At 39.5% G+C, this 10,858-nt stretch overlaps 1 long non-coding RNA gene across 1 annotated transcript; it reads left to right on the top strand.

The window, feature by feature from the left end:
* Positions 1-523: 523 nt before the first annotated feature.
* LOC112090755 lies at positions 524-10,230 on the top strand. The gene is made up of 6 exons (XR_002901798.1): positions 524-594; positions 710-776; positions 2,390-2,491; positions 2,782-2,832; positions 8,847-8,924; positions 9,506-10,230. It is a non-coding gene; the product is annotated as an uncharacterized LOC112090755 (long non-coding RNA).
* The last annotated feature ends 628 nt before the right edge of the window (positions 10,231-10,858 follow it).

The raw sequence follows: 10,858 nt of genomic DNA, 5'->3' as shown, positions 1-10,858 counted from the left end.
TTGGAGTAAACAAACTATACAATTCTGATTTTGCATACCGATTAATTGCTTCTTTGGTTACATTGGGGGAAGGACTCTTCATTTTGGTGTTTTAAACCATTTGATTGTTTACTGCTTTCAGTTATGAAAGGAAAATAACGTTGTTTGCGTTTTTGGATATTTGTTATTTTACTGATTTTGGTTATTGTGTTATTATACTTTATTACGTTACGTTTGTTTTGGAAGAGGATTACTCTACTTTTGATTATTAACTGTTTGGCAAACCGTTGTTTTTTTTTTATTAACCCCCCCACCTTGAAAAAGAAAGAAAAGGGAGAAAAATGAAATCATCCAGTTTACGATCCGAGCCAAGCAGCAGGTACCCTCCTTTTCTATCTTCTTTGGATTGTCGGTGTTGATGGGTTTTCATATTTAATTGTTTTTCTTTTTATTTTTTATTTTTTATTTTTTATTTTTATTTTTTATTTTTATTTGTTATTTGTTATTTTTATTTTTATTTTTTATTTTTCTTTTGTTCTGATGTGTTAGCTTTGTTCTTTCTCTGTTGCAGCTTTCAGGTTGTTTGTTTTGTTCTTGCTCTGTTGCAGCTTTCAGGTTGTTTGTTTTAACCTTTCTTTCTTTCTCATTCTGTTGTTGTTGTTTCTCCTTCTCTTGTCCTATGCATCATTCTGTATTTTTGTATATCGTTGCTTTCTTATTCTTCTTTAAGGTATCTCTAAACAGTTGACCTTCTCCAATTTGTTGCTACAGACCTCGTTCCTTATTATCTTACTCAGGTATGGCAATTTGACACAAAGTTTATTTCTATCTGTGTTTACGATTACTATTTCAACTTGAGTGATGAGGAAATGGAAAATCATTATAATATTAATGAAAATAATACTTATAATTTTGTAATGGCTTCAAAATTCTGTAATGACCATTCTTCTAATACACAGTTTACAATCTATGTAATAAAAGGAAGTAATTTTCTTGATGTGGCTGTAAAATTAATTCAAAATGACGAAACTCGATCTCATATTACTGTTCTTGTGATTCTGTGGCATGAGAAAAAGAAAAAAGGGACTAACATTGGTTATCTTAGCCTGTGTTTGTCTGTGTAGATTATTTTTCCAAAAATTAATTTTTGTTGACATTTATGTGAATTTTGTAACACAAGGACGGTGGCTCTAAAGCTTAGTTGTCAACAATTATTACTTGGAATTGGGACATCCATGAAAAAATGATTGAACAGTGGCAAGAATATGAGTTGGTAACTTGAGATTTAGGTGTTGAGATTGACACTCTTGGTAGAAAATGAAAAAGAAAAAAAAAAGTTTTTAAGCTTTCAACGTAAAAGTCAATCTTATAGATGGAGGTGAATGTTTACAGAGAGAGGGAGAGGAAAAAAAAAAAGCAAGGTGCTTGTGCTGGCGTTGCTTTCTATGGTGTCTTTCAAAACATGATATTGTATTGTATATATGGTGGAAGGTAATAAATGTTCCATAATGGAAATATGGTGCTGTCTTTGGTGAACTTCTTGTACCCATCCTTGTATCTGACTTATTTTATTTTATTTTTATTTTATTTTTTTTATAAATATAAGGTTATTTCTTGTAAAAAAACTAATAATTCCATATTGCTCGCATTATACAGGAGCTTTAGATTGTGCTAATTTAGCCTAAACATTGTGACGAAGTTTACATTTCATTCTACATTTGTACCATTTACCTTTTTACTACCTCATTGGAATTAATTCTAATTTTATGCTTCCATTCAGAAAATTGTTGCCAAAAGTGCCTTCCCTTCTCTGAACACTTGTATGAAAATAAAATCTGTTTAACAAAAAAGAATACACTATTCATATCAATTTTGTATCACGTTTGGAATCAACTTTATTTCCATCTGTTTCTGTAAGTTAATCTTTTCTTCCCCCCAAATGAATTGGAATCAGGATACAATATTGTGTATTTATAATTGATCCAGTCTTATACTGTATTCACAGATAACTTCTAGCAGTTATTGTTTTTATTTCCTTTCCACTTTATTTGACTTCACTTTGGATGTTTACCAAATTTGCTTTCCCTTCAAGCAAAAGGGCGGCCTGGGTCCAAAAACAGAGAGACAAGCTTTATTACCTTGTTCTTTTAATCCTTTTCTTGTTCTTTATTAGTTTTTCTTTTGCCTAAATGGGTTTTGTGTGCTGTAGAAATTAGTTATTTAGTATTGGTTAATGCGTCGGACATAACAAATTTGTGTTGAATTAAGGAGCGAAGTGGAGCTTATTATTCATTGCTTTGTTTTTTTTTTTTTTTTTGCTATGGAACTTCATTAAACTTGATTTGAAGAAACTATGACTTATAATTTTAGTACTAAATTTTTGCCTTTTCCTATTATGCATTTAATGAAGACATGCTCATGGCTCTTGCTCATCAGAAGTATAGGCCTGGAAACTATAAGCAAGCACTAGAGCACAGCAGTGTTGTTTATGAAAGAAACCCCCGGCGCACAGGTAATATCCTTCTCTTGGGTACTATCCATTATCAAGTTGTTTCAGAAGTTTTTAATATGGCTTAGTATTCATTTAAGCTTAGAAATTAGTACTCTCGTCAAGTTGTTTCTGAGCATTTCACGTTTCATGCATCTGATGAAGAGCTCTTCAAATTGAGCCACACTTTGCTGAGTGCTATGGAAATATGGCAAATTCTTGGAAGGTGTATTTAACATCTTTGATGGTTTCCACAGACAAGTATTCAGCCTCCGAAGAGTCTAATAGTCGTTGTTTCTATGTTTTTTCCTCAGGAGAAAGACAATATTGATGTTGCAATCTGCTACTATTTAGTTGCTATTGAGGTTTGTTATTGCCATAAATTTTTTGCGCAAGCGCCTCCAATTTTTCAGTGTTAGAATCTGTTTGGATTGTGAACTTTTATTTTTTATTTTTATGTGACCCTTATTTAAAATTTTTATAAATGAATGAGATAGAACATTTACAAGAACAGAGGAAACAAAAACTTCGTCGAGGAACTAGCCAGAAGCCTATATATTGGAGTGAATCCAAAACGCAATGTTGATTTTAATCCTATCCCATTTTACATGTATATCCTCCTGATTACTTCTTTTAAGAATTCTTCGGTTTCTCTCCAGCCAAATTTCCCCTCAAATCCCTAACAATGTCTTATGCGGATAGGACTTCTTATGAAACAATGACATTACGGCATACCAATTATGGTTGGAAATTTCAATGAAGCCTGCCTGATTTGGCTGTTGTCCTCGGTAGACTCACTTTGTTGGCTGGTTTGCATAGGTATATGATCTTGGTTCCTAGCAGTAGGAACTCAGTACCACCCTGCTTGAAGTGACTAGCTTTAGACTTATATTGTATGTTAGTTGTAATTTGTTTTGTTTGCTACTGGTAAAAACAATTGACAGTATTATGGTGCAGCTTCGTCACAAATTTGTTGATGCATGGTCAAATGCGTATGTGTAAAGGAAGGTTTAATGAGGGATCCCAATGTTGTCGTTAGGCTTTCTCGCACGAAATCCACGTTTGGTAAATTTCTCTTTTTCATGCTTTCATATTTTTTGGCCTCTTATCCTTCCATAGATAAAAGGCAAGTTTATGGGGGATAGCCAACAAAATGTTTTGCGAAACATTTCGTTGGTGTTTTGCGGGAGTTTGTTAAGACTCAAGTATCAAGTAGGACAAAGATTCAGCAAGCACGTAATTGGAAAGAAACTCTGTAATGGATTGATTCAAATTGTCAATATTGAAGGAAATACAAGATGATCGATGCCCCTTTGCACTCCCTAGAGCTAAAAGCTCGACTATGACAGTTACAAGAAGATGATCGATGCCCTCTCCTTTCCTCCCCTACTGCCTTATTCTCTACCCTCTAACTAACCGACTCACTTTCTTCCTTCTCTTCTTTCGAGGCTCTCCTCGGGATGTGCGCCCTCACGCCCTTTCTTCAGCAGCTAGTGCACCAGCTTGGTGCAATACTTCCATATCAGCAACCTCTTTCTCAGTCACAGGCTCCACCTCAGTAACTGCCACGTCATTCCTTGCTGCCACATCAACTTGGCATCCTTTGGGCCTCCTCCTCGTGTAGGTAAAAATGTATTGGGGGTCTAGGGGTTCCATCAATATCCCCGGCCCAAAGATGCACCTTGTCTGCAAGGTGGAAATCCGGAAAAGCGGCTTTTATGCGGTCAAAACTTTCCTAGCTATCCTCATGGTCTGGCAGTGTTTCCCAATGTATGAGCACCTCGAGCTTTGAAGTAGACCCCCGAGAAGCTTGGTGGACTCCTCTCAGGGCAGAGGGCCTAACCTGAAGTTCCATATCCGGCGTAAGTTGTGGTGGCAACACAGCATCCGAAATAGTAGAGCCTACGGCCCGTCGCAACTGAGACACGTGGAAAACGGGGTGTATGGCACAAGATTTTGGAAGCTTCAAATGGTAGGCAACCCAGCCTATTCGGGCGAGCACTTCAAATGGGCCGTAATAGTGGGGTGCAAGCTTCTCATTTCGACGTTGCGCCAATGACTTCTGTCGGTAGGGCCGGAGCTTGAGGTACACCAAGTTCCCTACCTCAAATGTAATGTCCCGGCAACAACCATCCGCCTATGCTTTCATCTTTTGTTGCGCTCGCTGTAGTTGATGCTTCAGTAAGTCCAAGGTAGCATCCCGGTCTGCTAGCTGCTGGTCTATTGTGGCCACCGGAGATAGCCCTAGTCCATAACGCACCAGTGGAGGGGATCACGGCCGTAGAGTGCGCGAAAAGGGGTCATTCGAGTGGCGGTGTGGAAAGAAGTATTATACTAGTATTCAGCCCACGATAGCCACTTCGACCATTGGCGTGGTGCATCTGAAGAAAAACACCGCAGGTAGGTCTCAAGACCGGTTAACGGACTCTGTTTGTCTGTCCGTTTGGGGGTGATAGGCGGTGCTCCGAGCCAAGATGGAGCCCTGATGTTTGAACAGCTCCGTCCAGAATTTGCTCAGAAAAATTCTATCACAGTCGGACACAATAGTGCGGGGAATACCGTGCAGTCTTACCACTCCCCGAAGGAACTCATCCGCCACCACCGGCGTAGTGAATGGGTGTTTGAGCGGAATGAAATGAGCATACTTGCTCAGGCGGTCGACCACGACTAGGATGGCATCATAACCTGCTGACTTGGGCAGCCCTTCAATAAAGCCCATTGAGAGATCATCCCACACCTTGTCTGGCAGGGGCAGGGGCTGCAGTAATCCACCTGGGGCTAAAATGTCATATTTATTCTGTTGACAGATGGAACACTTTGCCACGTAAGCCTCGATGTCCCTTATACCGAACCAATACCAGTATGCTGCCAAATGACGGTAAGTCTTGAGTATGCTCTAGGCGCGATATGTTTGTAATAGATTAGCAGGCGCGAGTCCCGTGAGATAACAAGTCGTCCTTCTTTCATGAGCCGCCCCTGCTGCAAGGAGAATCCCAGGTGAGTGCTTGAATCGGCTTGGAGTTCCTCAATCATGCGAGAGAGTTTGGTATCCGCTTCGTTTTGTCGGTCCGAATCAAGCTCAATCATGCGAGCGCTCGAAGAGGCTGACAGGAGCTGGAATTCAGCTAACGTCGGCATGCGGGAGAGAGCATCTACAGCCTTATTCTCCAGGTCGATATTGGATCCCAAAGTCGAATCCTAGGAGTTTGGACACCCAACGTTGATGGTTTTTGCCGACTACTCGCTGGTCCATTAGATACTTCAGGCTGTGTTGGTCTGTGAAATGCCTCCCGATGAGGTAGGGACGCCACTTTTAGACTGCTAGTACAATGGCCATAAGCTCGCGCTCGTAAACGGACTTAAGACGTGCTGCATTGGACAGAGCTTGGCAAAAAAAAAAAGCAATCGGCCGCTGATCCTGCATCAGTACCGCTCCAACCCCTACCCCCGACGCATCTGTTTCCACTACAAACTCACGCGAGAAATCTGGTAGTGCCAACACGGGCACTGAAGTCATGGCTGCCTTGAGTTTGTGGAAAGCATTCTCTGCTTCTGTCAACCACAAGAAACTATCCTTCTTGAGCAAGTTTGTGAGTGGCCAGGCAATGGAGCCATACCCCTTAACAAACTTCCGGTAGTAGCCCGTTAGACCCAAAAAACCCCTTAGCTCCCGTAAATTAGTAGGTATTGGCCAGTTAATCATGGCCGCGATCTTGGTTTGATCTGCAGACACTCTGTCTTTCGAAATGATATGGCCTAAGTATGCCAAAGTGGCCTGCCCGAAACAACATTTTTTGGCATTGGCATATAAGCTGTGCTTGGTGAGTTCAGCCATATCACTATCTCTAAGTGCGCGACATGCTCTTCCAACGATTGACTATACACCAATATATCATCAAAGAAAACTAAAACAAACTTCCGGAGGAACGGTCGAAATACCTCATTCATGAGCGACTGAAACGTAGCAGGCGCATTGGTGGGGCTTCGTAATGTCCCTCGTGGGTGAGAAATGCTATCTTGGGTACATCTTCTCTGCGCACCCGAATTTGATGGTAGCTCGACTTTAAATTGATCTTCGAAAAAATGGTGGCTCCGTGCAATTCGTCGAGAAGCTCATCAATCACCGGAATTGGAAAACGATCTGGTACGGTCTCGCGGTTTAAAGCCCGATAATTGACGCAAAACCTCCAACTCCCATCCTTTTTCTTGACAAGGAGTACCGAGCTAGAGAAAGGGCTAGCGCTAGGTTGGATGATCCTTGCAGCGAGCATCTCCGCCACCAGCCTCTCTATCTCGTCCTTTTGCGCCTGTGGATACCGGTAGGGACGGACGTTAATTGGGGAGGTCCTTGCCTTTAGCGGAATAGAGTGGTCCCGTAGTCTCGGCGGTGGAAGGCTGGTCGGCATCCAGAAAACCGCAGCGTTCCGATGTAACACAGCTTGCAGAGCGGTCGGTACTAGGACCTCTGCCATAGCCCCCGGTTTAGGTTCCATTGGAAATCATTCCCAGTTCCACCCAGAACCCCTGTCCTTCCCGTTTTAAGGCACGCATCATGGTTTTTAGAGACACCGGAGCCTTACAAAGGCTGGGATCCCCTTGCAACAGAACCGACGTCTCGCCGATCTTGAACTTCATCGAGAGCGCTCGCCAGTTAACCGCCACGGCGCCGAGTCTCCAGCCACTGCATACCCAGGATCACATCGGCGCTGCCCAACTCCAACGGAAGAAAGTCCTCCACAATCTCCACATCTTGCACAGTCACAGCCACACTCCGACACACTCCTTCCCCTTTTACCGTAAGGCCGGTACCCATCACTACCCCATATCCCCCCGTGGTATCCAGCCTCAATCCCAATCTCTTGACTAAATCCATGGAGATGAAATTCTGACTTGCCCCATTATCGATAAGGATCACCACCTCTTCCCCCTTAACCCGCCCCTTGAGCTTCATCGTTCGGGGTGTGGTCAACCCCACTACAGAGCTCAAGGATAGCTCCACCGAATCGTCGGCCAGGGCAGCCTCCCACGCCTCCGCTGTCTACTCGCCGGGTTTCTCTCCGTCGGTCTCTTCTCCACTCACCATGAAGACTTGCAGCTCCTTGTTGGGGCACGATGCCCAATGGAGTACTTGCCATCGCATCGGTAACACAGTCCTTTGTCTCGCTTTACCTGTAGTTCTGCGTCGGTCAGTCGACGGAACGGATTAAGCCAAGTTGATCGATCTATTCATGCAACAACTTCTAGATCCATCAAGAATTTTCAGAGCCAAGTTACTTTTCTTTATTGCTTCACAAGCTGCAATACATTAAGCCTTAATGGTGGAATTAGTAATCACACTTTGTCAATAATTTTCTATACCACGGCTCCTTTAGTAGTGTGAACATAGATTCAGATGTCGACATTTGAGAATTCCTATATGACTCATAGTCATATTCTGTCTATCCATTGAAAAGCATCTTTTCCACCGACCAAACTATCCTCAGCTTCTTGCTCTCCTTATACACTTGAGGATACACTACAGCAATATCTAGTGATCTAATTTCGGATTTGACTGATAACGACTAATCACTCCTACTGCACCATATATATAAGGCCTAGTACACATCATGGCATATATGAGGCTCTTGATAGCAGATGCATATGGATACTATCTCATATACCCTTCCTCTTGTAGAGTCTAAGGACATTGCTCCTTTGAAAAATGAATACCATACCGAGAAAGTAGATTCTTTTTCTTGGAGTTTTGCATCGAGAACCTGATGAGCACTTTGTTAATATACGATGCTTGAGACAACACCAACAGCTTGTTCTTGAGATCTCAAATAATCTTTACGTCTTTCGTGGTTTTCACATCATTCCCAATGAGTAGAATATCATCCACGTTCTTTTCTTTCTTGAACTTGTAGACACATGGCTCATTCTCGCTTTGATCAAATCCAAAAGACTTAATAGCAACATCAAACCTAATGTTCCATGAGCTAGAAACTTGTTTTAGTCCATAAATGAACCATTTCAGTTTGCAGATTTTCTGCTCTTTGCCGTTAGCTAGGAAACTCTCTTGACATTCATTTGCTATATCTCATAGTCTATACATGCTGCAATGGGCAAGAGTATCCGGATGTCAGCATGACTATGAGCGAGAAAGTTTTTTTTTTTTTTTTTTTGTTGTTGCTGGAAATACTGCATGATGATAGTGTTTGATATTCGTGCAATATTAAACTTTCTGCTGGCATTCATGCAACATCTTTACGGTTGCATTTTTTGGTTTTCTAGTTGTTTTGTCGTCAAGGATTATATTTGTATGATATTTGTTTTATACAAGGGACATCATGTAATTATGAGTTTAGTTTATTTTCTAACTTTTTTCACAATTTTGTAGATCTCAATATCTATTGAAGAGAACAACATTGTTTCCTAGTTCATAAATGAGTATACCACTGAATTTACTACTTAAGAGGTAAAATAATTGTTAGATATTAGAAGTGTTTTTTTTCTTCTTTTGAACACATATTTAAAATCATTAGTTAATGCTTCTAAATTTATGTACAAGTATTTAAGAGTAAAGATGCTTTAATTTAATGGACTCGGGAAGTTGGATGGAATAAAGGTTTTATTATTGTCGTCAAGACATCTGATTTGGGCGGGCCTCACAAAAAATCAAGAATAATGTTTGCTTGTGAGAGAGGAGAAAAATACATTGAAAGAAAGAAAAAAGTGAACAAATAAGAAAAGTGAAAACAAATCAGATAAGTGAAGAATGTCGGGCATAAAGAAGTATAATTGTCCTTTTTAGTTAAAAGGGAAGAAATTAGATACTGATGATGATTGGATACTAGAGGTTATTTGTGGAGTGCACAACCATTTAGCTGCGACATATCTAGGTCACTCATTTGCCAAGAGATTGAGCAAAGATGAGATTTCGTTGTTAGTAGAGATGTCAAAAACTTTAGCTTGGCCTAGAGAAATATTGCCAGCATTGAAGCAAAGGGATCCCCGTAACAGTAGCACGGTAAAAACAATTTACAATGTATGTGACAGGTATAAAGTTGCAGAAAAAGTTGGAAGATCACAAATGCAATGGATATCAGAGAAGTTGTTATAATTTTGATATTGTCAAAGACTTGCTATGGGTACATCCCCTTAGTATAGAGTTATTACATGCTTTTCCATGTGTTTTGCTAATGGATTGCACATACAAGACTAATAGCGAGGTATCATTTTCCCTTGTTACAAATTGTTAGTGTGATATCTGCTAATTTGATCACCTTTTCAATTGTTGTTGCATGCCTTGGGTCTGAGCGAGAAGAGAATTTTATATGGGCATTACAAAGGTTGAGATCAAATATTCTACACGAGGTAATTGTGATGACAGATAGGGATTTGGCTCTTATGAATGCTATTGAGAATGTATTTCCAACTGCCAAACATTTGCTATGTAGATGGCACATTGGTATTGATTTGTTAAGTAAGTCCAAGAAAACGTTTGAGACACGAGATGAGTGACAAATTAATGGACAAGTGGAGTTTATTGGTGTTGTCATCTGCTACAGAAAAGTTAATACAACACTTATCATCATTCAAGAGAGAGTTTAGCAACTATCCTAAGCTTGTCGGGTGTAACAAGTAGAATATTGGGTGGTTTAAGAATGTGTGTAAAAAGTAAAATTGGTGATGATTTAGTTGCAGGGACTTTTTTAAAATTTTAGAAGAAGTGTAACAAGTACAATGACGAGTGATTTAATAATGAGTGTAAAAAATAAAAATGGGTGTCAATAGACACATCCTTTGCTCTTTTTTGTCTAGTGCATTTTTTATAGTTTATCTAACAATACATAGTAGTGTCAAAAGCTCATGTAATAATACACTTTTCAAGGGTTGCCACGTGGTAACCTCTTCTCCTCTCCCGTCTTTTTTTTTTCCCTTTCTTTACTTTTATATCTCTAATATTTTTGTCGTTTAATTGTTTTTTATTTTTTAAATTTTGTCCAATTTTTTATACTTTAATTGTTTACGTAAGTTTTTTTTTTTAATTTTTTTTCTCACTTTACTACTATCAAAGTAATTTTTTTTGCATGTGTTTCTATTTAATTTTTTTGTCAATGGCGCATATAATTATCTTTAAATGTGTTCATGCTTAATTATTTTCGTATAATTTTTATCATATAAAAGTTATCTTTACACTTTTTTTTCTATAATGCTCTCACAGAGCACTTTCCAGTCTGCCACGTGGTAATCCCTTCATTTTTTTACTTTTTTATTTTTTTAATAAATATTTTGTTCTTTTATTTTTTTACTTTTTGAATTTTTTACTCTTTAATTTTTTTAAGTGTGCTTTGCTCTTTTTTCTTATTTAAAATTGGGGATTAACTGTTTTGGGAGAAAATTTAGGGG

The sequence above is a fragment of the Morus notabilis genome, unplaced genomic scaffold, assembly GCF_000414095.1.
Source record: "Morus notabilis unplaced genomic scaffold, ASM41409v2 Scaffold1666, whole genome shotgun sequence".
Classification (NCBI taxonomy): Eukaryota; Viridiplantae; Streptophyta; class Magnoliopsida; order Rosales; family Moraceae; genus Morus; species Morus notabilis.
This window is presented reverse-complemented; position numbering and strand designations above follow the sequence as displayed.